This window comes from Mugil cephalus, chromosome 2, assembly GCF_022458985.1.
Source record: "Mugil cephalus isolate CIBA_MC_2020 chromosome 2, CIBA_Mcephalus_1.1, whole genome shotgun sequence".
Taxonomy (NCBI): domain Eukaryota; kingdom Metazoa; phylum Chordata; class Actinopteri; order Mugiliformes; family Mugilidae; genus Mugil; species Mugil cephalus.
This window is the reverse complement of record NC_061771.1, coordinates 14,814,271-14,831,172: the sequence shown is the minus strand read 5'-3', so window position 1 is coordinate 14,831,172 and position 16,902 is coordinate 14,814,271. Positions and strand designations below refer to the sequence as shown.

The 16,902-nt window shown below is 41.0% G+C and overlaps 1 long non-coding RNA gene across 2 annotated transcripts; it reads right to left on the bottom strand.

The window, feature by feature from the left end:
• Window positions 1-12: 12 nt before the first annotated feature.
• On the bottom strand, window positions 13-16,707 carry LOC125004475. 2 transcript variants are annotated; one of them, XR_007112336.1, is made up of 3 exons: window positions 16,515-16,707; window positions 7,526-7,633; window positions 13-203 (listed from the first exon to the last, which is right to left on the bottom strand). It is a non-coding gene; the product is annotated as an uncharacterized LOC125004475 (long non-coding RNA). The 2 variants fall into 2 exon arrangements; XR_007112335.1 differs by lacking the exon at window positions 16,515-16,707 and adding an exon at window positions 9,625-9,844.
• Between the last annotated feature and the right edge of the window lie 195 nt (window positions 16,708-16,902).

Here is a 16,902-nt window from a genome sequence, read left to right as displayed (position 1 = left end):
ATGTATGTAAATTCGAGAAAGCTTAATAAAGATATTAACCCACAGGATCTTTAGGAACTTTTACATTTTGTTTATTTATTTGTCATTTTGAATCAATGCTCTGATTTTTCTTTATTCGGCTTCGATGCCGGGAACGCACACACTCAGATCAGGTGCAGAGAGCATTTTAGAGAGTTTAATCGTTTTCAGTGGGTTCCAGTTTCCTGAAAAAGATCAGACACGTGACTTATAGATCACCACAGATGTAAGTATGCAGAAAAAATACACAAAATATGGCAAAACTACGCATTGATCATCAGATTTGATCATAGAGATTCACACATTTTCCTAAATTGAGAAATCAAATAGTCTCATTGTACTAATCCTGGCAGTAACATCTAAATTACTGCATTAGGCAACTTTGTACTGAACTAATATTTCCAATTAAAATGTCCAACAGCGAAGATTTTCTTCAATAAGCTGCATTTTCATTTAAAATTTCAGTAAAACTGAAATTTAATTTACAGCACAGCTTTCACTTTTAAGATATATATATTACTCACTCATTTCTTTCAACACATTTTTAAAACAAAATCATTAATTTTCTAGTCCTTTACATTTAACCAAGCACTAAACTGCAAATTATTTTACAGACTAATACTTTTAATACTACAATATCATATCAACATACACCAGAAATAACAATCCACTAATGAAATGCAGCATTTTTTATTTATTTTATTGTAGTGATTCTGCCATTAATTAACCCCATCAGTTAAACCACTAATATCAAAATGACTGGGCTCTGTGATAATACGTGCTCCTCTGTAATGAGGACGAAGAAGCTCCTTTTAACGGTGATAAAATACGGTTTGCACCATCTCGGCCGAGCTTATTGTGAGCGAAACTCGTGAAGACTTCACAGCTTCTGTCTCTTCTCTGCTCAAGAGCTCAAGATTTCACCAGAGTCTCCGTCATGAGACTGAATGAAAGGGGGGGCGTGGGGGGGGCTTCAATCACACTCGTGCTTGTGAGACTGCATTCACGTGTGAAGGTTTCTCTAAGAAAGCCTTTAAGTTGTAACCGGGTCCGCTTCGTTCCTGCCAGAAATCTTAACAAACATAACGCTTCAGTGGCGCGCGGAGAATATGAAAACCGACAACGTGAATCGGGAGAATGCGACGCGAGGCCTTTTTGGGAATCTGAAAGGCCGTGTGTGTCTGTGTTTGTGATGTGTGATGTGGTCAGACGGCCACAGCTGAGGCACCTGACAAACTTGACGCCCCGGTCGACTCTTTGCGGGACTAAAAAGAAAAGGGGAAATAAAACCCAGAGGTCCTAATGTGCTCCCCGTGCGCTTGGCTGGACTCATGAGGGGCGAGCATGGTATGTTCCCCCCCTTTGTCCGGCAAGATGACGGACGCTCATCTGTATTTAGCTGCTCCTCGGGGCCAGCGTAGGGCCAGCGGAGGGGGACCCCGGGGCTCCGCGGGTCACCCTCCGAGGTCATGATCTCAGTAAGCGATGGAGAGGAAGAAATAAAGCGGAGACGAGATTGGCAGCCGGCGAGGGTCGGAGGCTTCGTTTCAAGTGACCGCTCGGGGCTGAGACTGAATGAAATCCGCCAAATAAATGTGTGAACGTTATAGTGAAAGTTATTTTTAGTGGAGGAAGCTTTAGAATAAAGATCCTGAAGAGACACACGCTGAGGACAGAGCTAAGAGACAAACGGACGTTTTCAATATAAGAAAAACAATCAGTTTTATTCTACCTATACAGGTTTGATTGGTGAGGCATCTGTGGTCATCCTGGCAGTGGCCGAAGCGGTCGTACCCCCCGCTGACCTCACACTGACCCTCACAGCAGGGCACCCATGTCCAACACCAAGAACACGACGAGTGACAACCACGAGAGGCACGAGGCAGGAGTCAGTTTGAAATAACACATGTCACTCAGTGAGACGGGTTGAGGCGGCTAGAAATCAGTGATTTAAATCTGTTTCCAGAGACTCTACAACAAAGACACAGCTTCACCAAAACATTTTCAAAAACCAAACTAAAACAGAGAAACTCCTGTTTTTTTCCTGAGGACGTGAAGCGTTTTCTTCAGTTCTGAATGAGAATCTGGACCATTAGTTAAACGTCTCAAAGAAAACTCAAACAGTTGCTGCCCCAAAGAATAACTTTAAAGGAGGTTAGAGCCGTTTATCTGTTAATTACACTAATTCATGATAAAGAGACTGTTTTCCGTGTTACAACCCGATGTATTTGTCTCAAAGACTCATTTTAAACTTTCCCTCTTCATCTCTACGGTAGAGAAGGTAGAAGCTGCTCTAACTCGATGGTTACCTTTTTGTTTTTTAAACGTCTTTTAGATTAATCCACCGTAGAGTAGATGCACAAAACAGATTAGACCCAGACGACTAGAAGCACCACCAAAGAAAAGTCATCCTTACGTGAAACATTTTAAATTTCAACATTAAGCTAACGTCATAATTTCAGATTCCTCTTCTTAGGCTTTGTAGTGAGTAAACAGGGTTTCGGTTATTTAATCTAATCCACACCACAGAGTTTATCCCTGAGAGCTCTTTGTGAATCTCTCAGTGAACAGAGAGTTAAAGCATCTGTACCAACTTAAACGAGTTGTGTCTGCACGTATGAAACTGAGTGAATGGAAACAGTAGAAAAATCTAACCTCAGTCACATGTAGTGTATCTGTATTGTTTTTCAGTAGATATGTGGAAACTTTTCAGTAGAATTATTTTACTATTGGCATCTGACTCCGTTTGATCTGGAATTACAACCGTCGCTATGTTATATTTTTTAATTCAAAATACACCGTTTTTTTCCACATTGATGCACAATTTAACTTATCTGATATGAACTGATGTGAAAACTAAATAAAAATCAGTTACACTGTTACAGCGTCAAACTCATCTTAACATAGTAACACTGACCTTTATATTAAACTTTGGACCTTAAACATTCTTATCAAACTCTGTTATTTAAAATAAAACTAATTATACATTTTTATTAATTTGCTGATTTACAAGATTTTTCCTAAAAATATTTGCTAGTTTTCAAATTGGAAAACAAATTCATCAACACAATAATATTAGTCCAGGCTGATATTTTATTAACAAATTAAAGATCCTAATTCTGCTGTTAAGGTGTCAAGATGCATTTGAAAGATTATGGAAACTATGACATGGAGCTTGATTTAAACTTCTTGTATTATCACATTTCAGTGATTTCTCAGCCTTTTTTCCCGCTTATCATCTGTCCTGCTTCCTCATCTGAACTCTGCTGAACCAACAACGTACTTTTTTTTTATGCCAAGCATTAATACCCATTAGGAAAACAAACAAGTTCTTGAGAGTGCATCGTTCAAAGATGTCTGCTGCTCTCAGACTTGGCAGCCACCCGTGCCAACATCGGGGGTGACTCAAGACGAAGAACTAGTGAAAACAAACAAACTGATTCTCTTGATAAAATTAGATCTTGTTTGACTTAAAACATTGACCCAAGCAAAACTTATATTTAATGTTCTGAATTAATATTTGTAATGCACGTGACTTTAGTTATTAAACGCACCTCATCACTTATTTGGAGGAAATTTAAAAGAAAATTGGAAGTTGGCAAAAAATGAATTCTTTTCTAATTGGATTCTTATATTTCCAGCTTTAATTTGACTTAAATCTTGACAAATACGTTGAAATTCAAAGCTTTTAAGGAGGAGGCCGTGTGCGAGCCGAGACCTCTGTGGAAACACTGGCTGAGAAAATCCAGCGGTAGACAGAGAGAAGCCTGAGGATTAAAACAGCCACAGAACAAGCCACTGTTTGTGAGGAGAAGACACCCACAGATAACTTTCTGAATGGCCGCTTACGCGTCTCCCTTTCTCTCCCCATCCTGAGATAGTGGAGGAAAAGAAAAAGGACTAACAAGATGCACATTTTACATTGAAAACTGTTATTGTTCCCCTCCTAATCTGGCCCACCATCTGAGAGGAGGCCTGCGCTAAAGAGCGTAGGGCTTTAATGGGAGGACGACAGCCAACTCAGGGATAGGGGAGGATAGGGGAGGAGAGGGGAGGAGAGGGGAGGAGGAGGAGGTGGTGGTGGTGGTGGCGGGGGCTGGTCTTTGGCTTTAAGGAGGGGATCAGTTGGGAAGTGTAGAATGAATGTTTCTTTTTCGCCATGGGGGGAACTTTGTATTTGACTGTTGTTTGTATCTGTCTTTCAGTGGCCTGATCCCCGTGGGCCGGGACAGGGAGATGCCTCTATATGTGTTTGCATGTGTGTGTCTATATATGTGTGTGTGAGGCACAGGGAGAGAGAGAGAGAGAGACTGATGGTGGGATCTACCCCTCTTCTTTCCTACAGCTGCAGCTCAGCGGATTAGCCGTCATCCACAAGGCAACATTACACAAGTAGCCTTTGAACAAAAGTCATGGATACTATTAATGATATGGTAATCCGTAATGGAGCTACCTCCCAGTAGTGATTATACTGACATGGGAAGAATGTCCAAGAGTCCTGGACGCAACTACCCAAACAACACTGTGGCTATTGTTGGCAGGCCTGGTCTGAGGCCTGCACCTACATCCACTGGCATCAGCCGCCTAACAATCCCTTCCTCCTACACACACACACACACACACACATAAACTGGCCCCTGCTTTCTTGACACCCTTCCCTCCACCCCAATCACCCTATGAATAAAAATGAAAACCCAAAAATGGATGGACAGAAAGAGAGGGAGGGAAGGGGGTGGGAGCGAAGGGGAGAAAAACAAAGTGTCTTGGCCGGGATCAGCCGGGGATTTCTCCCCATGTGGTTCCCACACACTGACTGGAGCTCCTCGCTCTCCCTCTGCCCGGACCATCCTTCACCCCCACGGCCCGAGAGGAGACCACACAAACACTGAACAGTTTAATCTTGGGACGTTGGTGGAGAGAGGACGAGGGTTGAGGCGGTGCTCGTCTTTTTCGTCCCTGCGGTGCTACAGGCCGCGGTGGCGGGTGCGCTGGGGTGGAGGTGGGAGTGGGCATGGGGGGGGGTGTTTGCCTGGGTAAGTGTTCTCTGTTGGACAGGCTGGGTCACAGCAGGGGTGTTTAACTTTAAAAATTAGTTGGTTTTCAATACAATTACCAAGTTCTCTGTGCACCCCCACCACTAATCCACTCTGATGTCAGTTCACTTCCTAAGGTGAGCTCATAGTGCGCGTAATGTTGTGAATGGGAAGTTTATGCCAAAAGAAGGAAAGTTTGATTGGAGTTGAACATTAAACCAATAACAAGCATTTGGCTTTTATCTTTTAACTTTAATCTCCAGTTTATTCATGTGATCATTTTAAGAACATTGGTTATTTTTCTATTTTTGTAATCACCTGACCTACATTTTAAACACCTGACCTCAAGCTGCTACTGGAGATTGCTGCCAAACTAAATTTCGTTGTAGCTCATTTGCAACGACATTGAAGTTCTTAAATCTTTGATCTTCTGGAGTCTGGAGTCTCAAATACCTTAAAGTGATTAAACATGGTCAAAAACAGCCAGTTTTCATTTGTTATATCTGTGCAATTGTTGTGAAAAGTAGTTTTTAACACAGTGTCACTGATAGAAAAATCTATGTTGTTAAATATGACGATGGTTAGTAAGAGGTTTACTTATATATTTGTTTCTAGTACAGCCTATGGTCAGTAATACTGTTTACATGTTTTAATTAGGTCAGAATATTGACATAAATAATGAAATGAATAAAACACAAAACTTAAAGTAAAAAGTAATCATTGTATCTAGTCATGTAGTTGAAGGCTCCCAGCAGTAGCATTAGTAGCTAGCTTTTTAATTAGATTAAATTAAATGGGCGTTTGTTTTTGGTGTTTAAAAAATAGTTTGGTAGATTGATGTTGCACAACGTTGTGGGTGTGACAGAAACTGTCTTTTATATGTAAAATACATCAAATTTCTACAATGCAACAGTACAATAAGATCATTAGATAATCTCTGCTTGTAAAAAAGATGACAGGTTTCAGAAGAGGATTAGTACTCAGCATGTGTAGCATGTGCACCTACTGAGCCTGTCTTCCCCTTTTTATTGTTTTTATAAATGGAATCAAGTTGTAAATAATTTGGCCTTTTCAAGAAGAACTTACAGAAGAAAATAAAAACCAAAACCCTTTGTAATGTTAATGATCTCAGTTAATGCAAAATGTTGTACATTGAGTGACTGTATAAATATTCCTCCCACTGACGGCAGGATTCAGTCTGTGTGTGGCTGGGTCTCAATGTGTCCTGCACATCTGGACACTGTAATTTTACCTAATTCTATAACAACACTGTTTGCTTCAGGTCATTGTCTTGATGAAAAACAACAACAAAAACAACAGCCATAATTCTGCTACTACCATGCTTTAGATGGAGATGCTGTGTTTGTGGTGATATGTAGTGGTGTCCAACATTGCGTCTAGAATCTTCTTCCCGTCCATCCTGGAGTCCCCACATGCCGCTGGACAAACTCTTCACTGAGAATTATTTTCTCTTTACCACTCCCTCTGTAAGTTAAGCAGACTGGTGAAGAACCAGCACCTGTTGCATGCAGAGACCCTCCTATGTCACTCAGTCACTCAGTTTGCTCTAAGGCAGCTTTACACATGCGCCATGTTCCTTCTATTTGTTGCTGATAGATTTATCTGTGTCCATGGTTTGTTCTGTGACAGGGACATTTATGTGTGTGTGTGTGTAACCTCCAACATTTTATTATTTTTTAAGCGAAACAACTTTACTGTACCTCAGTCCGAAGTCGTGGTCTTTTGTTCTGTCAAATTCAGTGGGAAAACCTCCTGAAACGAAGCAACTTGGAGCGGATCGTTTCAAGAGGGCCTGGCTAATTAATGCAAATTTACAAACAACGTTTAAAATGCCACTCCTTAACCATTAGGCTGCCTCTGGATCAGTCCTCTTTGTAACAGCCCTGTCCTTGCTTGACTGATATGTCAAAGTTGAGGACACGGCGGAAAGAGGAGAATGAAAATACCACACAGGCACTGACACAGGGATCAATCCGATTGGAATGATTTAGCATTTCTACGTTTTGAATAAAAATGAGTGCGCTAGACGGTGGAGCAGTTTGATTAGAGGGATCCCTAAGTCCCCCGGAGCCTTCAGGGCCCTTTCTCTCTTCCTTCACTGCTAGAAGAAAAGTCCTCTTTCTCTCTTTTCAGAAGTCCCTTGGTACCCCGGCTTTTTCCTCCCTGTTGGTATTACAAAATCCCCATTCAAAACAACCCTTGTCACCTGTCAGCTAAGCCAGGCTGGTTTGCTAGGTCTTTATCCCCAGCACATACACTCACACATAACACAGAACCCAACCCAGCCCCCACCCCCATTAATGCACATATCCCCTACATTCATACAGATACATAGACACAGACACAACTGCAAATCCTAACCGCACACACACACGCCCACCCACTCACCCATGCTCGCACAACTAAAACCACATGTCTGAGAGCTGTTACTATAGCAGTTTAAAATTCATTACCCTGTTCACTTTAACAAACTTCCACACTGGGATGGGCCGCCTTCAGCTGGGCTCCTGCTCGCTGCCATGACGCCAGGGGAAACAAGCCTGTTGCATTGTGGGTCAAATCTGCTGAACATATGAGACAAATTAAGACAAACAGGAGGAGTCTAGAAATACAAATAAAAGTCAGAACTCTCGTTATACTGGGTGCAGAGATGTTCACAAATTACAACATGTAAAATAAGCTTCAGCTGTTTTTCATTAGTCACATGAAAGAAATGTTAGAAAGTACATCATAGTGTTTGGTCGAAAAAACGTCAACCCTCAGGGATCAGTTTAATTTACTGAAAAAGTAAAAACGTGATGTTGTGACGCATGAAGACACAACAATCTCCTACTTCTGTGTTAAATAGTTTGTTCAAAAATAAATGTGAAATCACAAAAGCAGACGAATGAAGGAAACATACAGAATAATCTCACCATGTAATTGAAAATTTAAAAGTTCAGAATGAGAAAGAATAAGTTAGTCAATCAGGGCAACCAAATGACGTTTAGTAAGTTTTCAAGATCTACATAAGTATTGATCTATGTCTGTTTCAAAAGTGTAATGATGGAACATTTAATCACTTCCCTGAGGATAACTTACGTTTTCATTCAGGATTGTCTCGCGACACTGTAAACAGAACAGATGCTGTAGGTGAAGTTTGCTTTCAACGTTTGGCTAATCTGCTAACCTTTGCCTACTGTAAAACTAATGTTTGTTTGGTAGACTAACTTTTTAATAACAGGAATTCCTAAAGTTAACCACCTTATGTAAAGATTTTTTTTCCTTTTGCCAAGACTGGATTCTTCTGTTTCTGTTAAAATTTAATATATATTACAGTTCTCCTTGCCATTACACATTATTGTGATATTACCATCCCTGACAACTGTGGATGCTAATGGATTAATGGACACACCAGCAAAGGAAGCCTTCACACTGTCTCCGTGACTGTGTGGAAAGACGAGATGTTGTCCACTGTGAATGCAGGGCTGGCCTTCACTCCAAGGTCTGGACCTGCTCATAGTTTTCTTTAAATACTTACATCAGACAAAAGATGTTATTTTCTACTGAGTAAATATCATACGCTACGGTTGCTTTTGTTTGCAATGTACAGCAGAACAACTGGACAGTTTCATCACTTAAAGCCTTATTGTGTAATAATTGTTGATTGCAAATAATAAAAACTAGTCATTAAGAGCTTTTTTGCTTGTCACATGGTGTTCACCAGTGCTCATGATGTTCAAGACAATGTTACAGAATTACTGTCAGAATCAAAACGGTGAAGGCTGTAGCGTGCCAGCTTCTATTCTGCTTTGTTAACTTTTCCATCACAAGGTCTCTCTTGACTCATCAGAGAATGGACATGGGCCTTCTGAGGGTGTCCTGTGGTGTCCTATGGGATGAGGGGAGAGGTCTCTCAAGCTGGTTCTAGTGAATCCCACAGATACTTGATCGGTTTGAGTTGTTCCTAAACCGTTTTTGTGTGTGTGTGTCTATGTCAGGCTGCATCCTGCTGGGTGTCATTACTATGGGGTGGGGGTGTCTGGTCTGGTCTAAGTGGGTGCTACATGTCCAAGTAACATCCACATGAATGAACGCCTGGTCCAGAAATTTCTCAGCAGAACATTGTGTTGTCACGAGATGGTCGATGTTATTTACTTCTCCTATCAGTGGTTTTAATGTTGTGGCTGATCGGTGTCTATTGTGTAGAACAACTTGTGAATGATTAGTAGATGTGTATAAAATCTATGCTTAATTAAAAACCCTATAAGTACTTGTTTATGTGTCATTATTATTCATGGAGTGATCATGCACTATATGTAAATGTTTGTCATGAATGATAAACAAGAGCCTGAACTGTTTAACCTTAATACACAAAGAACAAAATCTGAGTGCCTTGAGTGATAAATTAGAATAAAGTCTCAATGTTTCTCATCAAACATCAGTTGTGGGGAAACACTCTTTTTCTATTATTTAATTTTCTGTTTCTGCCGGATCCCAAACTGCCGTGACGTAGACGTGGTGAACATTTCCGTTGCTGAGCAATGAAGGCTCGTCCAGCAGCTGTACAAACCTGAGCTTAAGCCCCACGAGCCCCAGCTTCACTCTGGGAGGGGGAGGGAGGGCGAGGGGTGGCCGTAGGGAGCCGTAAGAGTCGGAGCAGAGGGTGGTCATCCGGTCCGGTCACTTAGCCAGTGGCCGACGTGCCCCGAGCAGCCGTCGCTCATTAACCCTCTGACAGGAGCTCCGGACAGCGGGGGGAGCCGCCCCACACAGGGAGGTCATGAGGTCAATCAGCCCTCTCTCTGGTCATCAAATCAAGATGGACGCACAAGTAGCGACTTATCCCTCAATCAAAGGGTCAGCGATGCATTGTCGCACACCAACACACACACACACACACACACACACACACACACACACACACACACACACACACACACACACACACACTGACAGAGGAACATGGCCAAAAACAAATTGATTTATCAACAGGCGTTAAGACCTTTTTAAACTAATCTAATTTTAAGGTCTTCAGATGATGTGTCAGTATGAAGACGTGACGCTCGACTCAAAGTGAGTGGCATTTAGTGGGTGTTTTGCATTAAAAGTTAAACAAAACTTTACTCCTCTCTGGTGCAGTAAACATATCTGGGAAATAAAACCACGCTGAATGAAAAAAAAGCCAAAATGAGCCACATCCACATCTACTCGTAGCACAAAACGTATTTTGTTAAAGACTGCATTCAAAAGATTTATTAAATACTGTAAATAGCTGAAATGCATGAAAAACATTTGCATTTATTTCTGTGTTTTCTAAGATGTGTATTTACAGTCTCCAAAGCCTTCATGTATATAATCAAGTGAAGTAATCTCTTTTTTTCCGTCTCAATACAAGACGAGCACAAAAGACGCTCCCTCCTCAAGAAAGCTGCAGAGCCTCTCCACAACACAATGTCCGCGATAAAACCCACTGCTTTTAAATACATACCAGGAAATTTACACAATGGCGCCGCTTTAATTTAAACTCAACAAGCTGTGCGACAAAGTCCTCCTCATTACACACTCTAATTCCAGGTGAGATTATGTCACGGCTGAAATGACCCCGCTAATTTGCGACTAAGGGCCGTGGAGAGGGTTCAGAATCCACCTTAAGTGGCACTGAAGTTTGAAGAGGTTGTTGTCGTTCTGAGGAGGACGAAGAATGAGTGAATGAAGTTCGCACACTGACGTGAGAGGGGCCATCGTCTCGAGGGTGCTACATGTATATTACTACTCTGAATACATTAGTTTGTCTTGGGTGAACAGCGGCCCAAATGGAATTCTTTTCTTCTGAGCCAGAGACGAGTGCTGCTATTTAAAAATTGCGACACTTTTTCGTTTAAAGAAAATAAGGTGTTGGAAAGTAAAAGTGACCGAAAGGTCGAAGGAAAGAGGAGAGTTTTGTTCTTGCTTCACGTTGTGGGGGGAGGTTATACTACGGCCAGATATGCACCTGGAATACACAAGAAGTACATGATTTAACCAGTGGAAACAAATGGTACTTTGTTCAATTAGCATAAAACCTACTTTACCAGAATCACAACCAAAGATGCAGACGAATATAAAACATTCTTAGTCATAAAAAAAAAATGCAATAAACATGGAGACAAGAACATGGATACTACTGACTTACACACTCTCTCTGTGTGTCTCGCACACACACATACATTTTGGCTGATCCTGTTAATGCTACACCACAGCCTCCCCAAATCCTGAAAATAGACTGTGAACAAAGTTTACTTTCGCCTAATTCATCCAATTTGCCAAACCTAATCTGTGAACCGGCTGCTTGCGCTGCTGCTTCTCAGTCCCAGCTTCACAGCTTATGTATACACAGTGTGACACTTCTGAACCCCGGAGACTCACAAATCTGAACAACGAAAGTGACGGTGCAAGTCTGTGCAATTGCATGATATTGAATACATTATTGTCATACACTTATTTAATGCGTTTTAATGTGTCGAGAGCTCTTTCCAATATGTAGCCAAGTGAGTTACATTATTATTGAAAGATTCAATAATGGAACATGATCAGACACAGACCTTCTTCTAAGGTGCTGATCCAGCTCTCAAGATGAATTTGGTTACATTGTACCCAATGTGACAAAGAAACAAAGTATCACCAGCTGTTTAATTATCTGAATATATCAGCCTCAGACAACTACAGCGCCTAATTTGGTTAGTAATAATCTAATCATCAGTCAACATCTATTCTATCAAGAATACCTTTCTACACTTTAGGAGAAAGACATCTACCATAAACATAAACAATGTCTGTTGATATTTGCTTGGTCATGGGATCAGACAATATGGTCGTCGTAACAGAACTGGTTAAACCGATGTATAATTTGTGTGCGCAGCAGTTGCTAGAATTTCTTTGTTTAGTTCGACACAGAGACAAGGGTTTTGACAAGAAGCACGATTTTTAAGACATACTTTTGGCAAACTTACACAACGACTGATTCCACATAAAGTTTAGTGAACTACGATTGGCATAACCATTGGTCATTACTGTCGATGCGAATAACAGTTTTACAGTCTTAGCTTTGGCCTTCGCCAGAAATTTCAGGATTCAGTGTTGCCTATTTTGGCCCCTTGAATACAAATCTCAATGGTCCTGGTTTCCTGGCTGCTCAGGGGAGGAGCGACACCACCAGGACCTAGGAGCTACCTGGAGTTACTCTTAGTCCGCGCTGACTACAGGGTCCTTGTTTTCGACGATGCGTAGCTGTGCTCCAAATTCAGATAGCATTGCAATCAATGCTACAGATAAAGCACGTTTATCACATGTATCAGTATCATTAAAGGAGGCAGAGTAGTCATGGCTAAAGCTAACACACCAAAGCTGATTAAGTGAGAAGCAGACAAGTGGTTCTAAAAATGTAGTAAGAATTCACTGCTATACAAAGTTTTTTTTTTTTTCTTTTTTTTTTGTGATTTCAAAGAAGCTGAAATAATATGCATGCAGCAACATGACATGGTGAAGAAACAGGAAGTGACGTGTGATGTGCTTACTCAGGTGACGGACGTAAACAGTTCCCAAAGGAGAGACTCCAAACAATTGACTTTATAAACTAGCTCCAGACTAATGACATTATATTTTAGCTCCAGACCACTGACCGTATATTCTACCTCCAGGCTTTATATAGTAGCTCCAGACTAATGACCATATATACTACCTCCTGACCTGGCTACTGTTTAGACCAATTACAGTTTCAAATAAAGCTTAAATTCGCCAAATATTGTTGACGCATCGTTAATGATGTTATGACCACGTTCAAGTATTTAGATAATTTTGAGTTTGTGCATGGATGTTACTGATACTGTACATTATCAGAGCTGTTCGTATGTGTTTGACTCTCCCCAGTTACCAGATTTCCTTCTCTTTCATCAGCATCAGTTGTGATCTCATATTCTCATTCTCCAGTTTGCCAATTTTCACCTCATTTTTATTTCAGATTTGTAAGAACCTCCTTTCTTTCATTCAATCTCCCTCTGCCCCGGTATCACTCACCCTGCACCCCACTCCTGCCACGTCCATCCCTTCGTCCCCCACTGACTGTGTGTCTCCAGGTCTTCCTGATTGGTCATGGGGATTTCTCCTCCTCCTCCTCCACAGCTTTGTGAGCGTGTGTTTGTGTGTGTGTGCGTTCATTCACCTTGTCTGCTGTGCCAGGGGCACTGCCCTGACTGCGGGTGTGAAACGTCGTGTTTTTTTTTTTTTAAACCCACAAAGAACACACACATGTGCTTTTGAAATATAAACAGAAGAGGGGTAAATTCTTAAATAATCTCCTGAGCCGTGCAGAGCTCAGCCGCTCTGTCTGCTCTGGAGTTCTCCGTGTGGATCCAGGCCGGCTGGATTTCAGACTAGAGGATTGCATCAACTTTGTGACTTTAACCAGGAGGCTCGTGGGACTGAATATTGTCAGGGAATAAACAGCCCATGTGGTCTTCTTCTAGGAATGAGCTTAGGATTTGTTGACACGTATGCTTCAAAACTGCATGATAATACTTCTGTTATTATAGCATCAGCAGCACATGATTTAGAATAAAATAGGCCAAATCTACTTGTATATACAGTATTACAACACCACAAATGTCTGCTTATTGTTTTAAAGGTCAATTTTTGCCATCCTACGTTGCATGACTCCAAATATAATCTACTGATGCAAAATGACACTCTAAAAATGAAGAACATTAAAGTCAGCACGTTTAGAGTTTAGTTTTCTTCCATGACTCCTCAAAACTAACAGGAGTTCAAGGAAGTTAAACTATTAACTCGAGATTAAAGTAATATTTGCTAAAAACTACAGACTCCAGCATGTTGTGGAAAAGCAGTCGGCCTTTCTTAAACGTCAAACTATGCAGCACACTGTACAATTTGTAGCCAGCTTTTTAAATCTAATTTCAGCAGTAGGAGCTTGTGGCAGCGCAGTGCCAGAACATACTGAAAGATGCAACAACACTTGGTTCTGGGGTTTTCATGACATTTTAACACACACTCAGTGGCCCATTTATTCGGTGCAAAGTTTTTTATGCTTAGCTTTTAGCGAGTTATACAGAAATGTGTGAGTTAAGAGAGGTCAGAGTTTAAAATGCTGAACTAGTTGTTATGGTAACAGCATTAGAAAACACCTTTAACAATTTCAACAAACAATTTCAAACCAAATTTGATGGATTTCATAAAAGCAGAATTTAAGGAAGACTGTTAGGGAGGGCACAAATAAAAAACCAAGTATTAATAACAAATGACAGATTAAGAGTGTTTCTATGTGCTTCAAGTCCATTATCATTCCTGAGTGACATTGTACAATAATAAATAGCATTTTTTCAAAGTTTGAATTTGGAGCCAAAAGAAACCAGTGATCCCATGCTGGTAAGGTCTGACCCTAATATCAGCGGTTTTAACCCTGTCTGACATCCATAATCTCCATTAGCTTTGAGCCTCTCCGTGTCTCAGATGGACAGTAGGGGATCCGAGGAATAAAGAGATGCTCGTCACAGTTGCTCCTTCACTGATAAAATCAGTGACTGTATTAGTGTAAGAGTGGTGTGTAACGGCTGTTGTGTATGTGTGTGTTCTGGGGGTGGGGGGGGTGGGGGGTGGGGGGGGTAACTGTCTGACACCTGCAGCTCTTCATATTCAAAATGCAAATCCGAGCTCCACCAAACCCCCCCCCCCCCCCCCCCCCCACACACACCCCCACCCACCCACCTCCCCGTCCACACCCACGACCCCTCCCTCGATCTCCAAGATCCGAGGTTACTGAGCAACGACTTTTGCAAATCTAGATCAGATTTAAATGATACAACATAAAGAGGTCTGGGAGCGCTAAACTCAACATCAGGACTCTGGAAATAATGTAAACTGACATATGATATTATACACAGATGATATGTAGTTCAACAAATAATGAAAGTCCTTAATAGACAGTACATACGCAACGGTTGAAAAGTGTTGAATTAAAAAAATCTTTTCAAAAATTACAGTTATGCTCAAGAGAACAGATAGATGTACCATTTCATTTTTAAGACATGCTGCTTTTAAGACTTTCGAATGTAAACTGACATTACAGGCTCAGGATCCTGATGGCTCCAAATAAAGATGGTTTAGAAAACAACACTGTTAATGTCGCAAATGAATCTCAGTGTTAGGTAACGCTGTGTGATTAAAAACTGCGACATGTACGACTTTTGCTTTTCCAAAAGCAGGTGCGAGCCCCAGTGTCACCCAGCATCTGCCTTAATGAAGTGCTGAGGTGAACGAGATGCTGACTCCCTCAACAGCTCTTAGGTTGCAGCCCTGCAGCTGCTCCTGACCTCTGCCCCGGATGGTGGGAGCTACTTAAAGAGCGTTCCCCTGCGGGGGAACAAGTAAAGTGGTGCATTATTTTTATTGTTCTGTGGGAAACAAACGAGGATAAGCACCTGTTTTACGGGGTACCACATTTGCACTGATGCTCTTGGTGGGGAACTCTGCTCTCTAGTGCCACCCACTGACTTGTGTGGACAGTACAACAACCAGAGTAGAGTCCTGATGAGCAAATGACCCAACATCAACAAACAATAGATTAAACTGAATTGTGAAGAATAAGGCAGCATCTACAAATCTAGTTATGCATGAAATAAAATACAGATAGTTTTATATAACTTAACCCTCCTATTACCTCCAGATTTGCTAACACGTTTTATCCTTGGTGTAAATTTGACTGCAGCAATTTAAACCTCCAAAAATAATTAAAATTAACAAAAAAATTCAACTTTATGTGTCAGGTACTGTCTGTATGTTTGTTGACTATCTAAATAGGTCTTTAAATCAAACAACCCACCCACCCCACATACACATTGAGAATACCTGTTACATGACTATGGAGAAATATGCAGAATCACCAAAAAATCTCACAGATTGACCTTAAATTGTAATGAGATATGTTTAAATGAATTTATATGGTTTCTAAGTACATATTCTTACATCTCATAACAACATATATTATGTTGGGGGGCAGAGTCTGTGTCAGTGTCCCCATTGAATTAGGAAAAGTCGTTTAATATAAAGAAAAAAATAAACTAATCATACATTTAGAGAAATTAAACATTGAATGGGCTCGTGTTAGTAGTCAGATAAGGACATTTTAAGAAAGAAGTCTGTAAACTTGTCTTTGACTCCACAGTCACGTAGCGCCGCCAAGTGGCCAAGAGGTGGTAGTTAGATGAAAATAAGACATTACGCTCTACCCTTAACCGTATTTTAATTTAAATAAAACCTAACAAGTCTTAACGAAACTGTTGGGTTTTTGAAAACGATTTGAAGCTTACATTTGACACCAGTGACTTGGAGACTTAGTAGTGCGCGATTAGTTTTGTGAATTTTAAGGACAGACGGTTTGTCCTTGGCACGCAGCATGCAGCTATTTGATACCTGTACGTTTGGAAAATGCCTGAATGGAGTAGCGTTGAAATCCAACCATGCTAGAGGTCACGGAGCAGCACGTTACGTCCCAAGTCTCTCCAGAGAAATAAAATTAAGCTCCTTTTGGCTGGTTTACGGGAGCACGTCACACTTTTATGTCAGATCTTGTGACGTCCTACGTGTCAGGTTGACCAGAATAAGACTTCCGGTACAAAATATCATGGCAAAATTGCCTTAAAACTGCGTTGTTGATTTTGGCGCTAATTAAGTGCTTGTTGACTTTAAAAAAGATGTTGTCTTATCCGTTTTTACTCTAATTTATTCTGACTTGACGCGGGTTGTGCCAGAAAATGAACGCGCAAGAAAACAATCTCAGTCAGCTCAGAAGAAAGGCAAA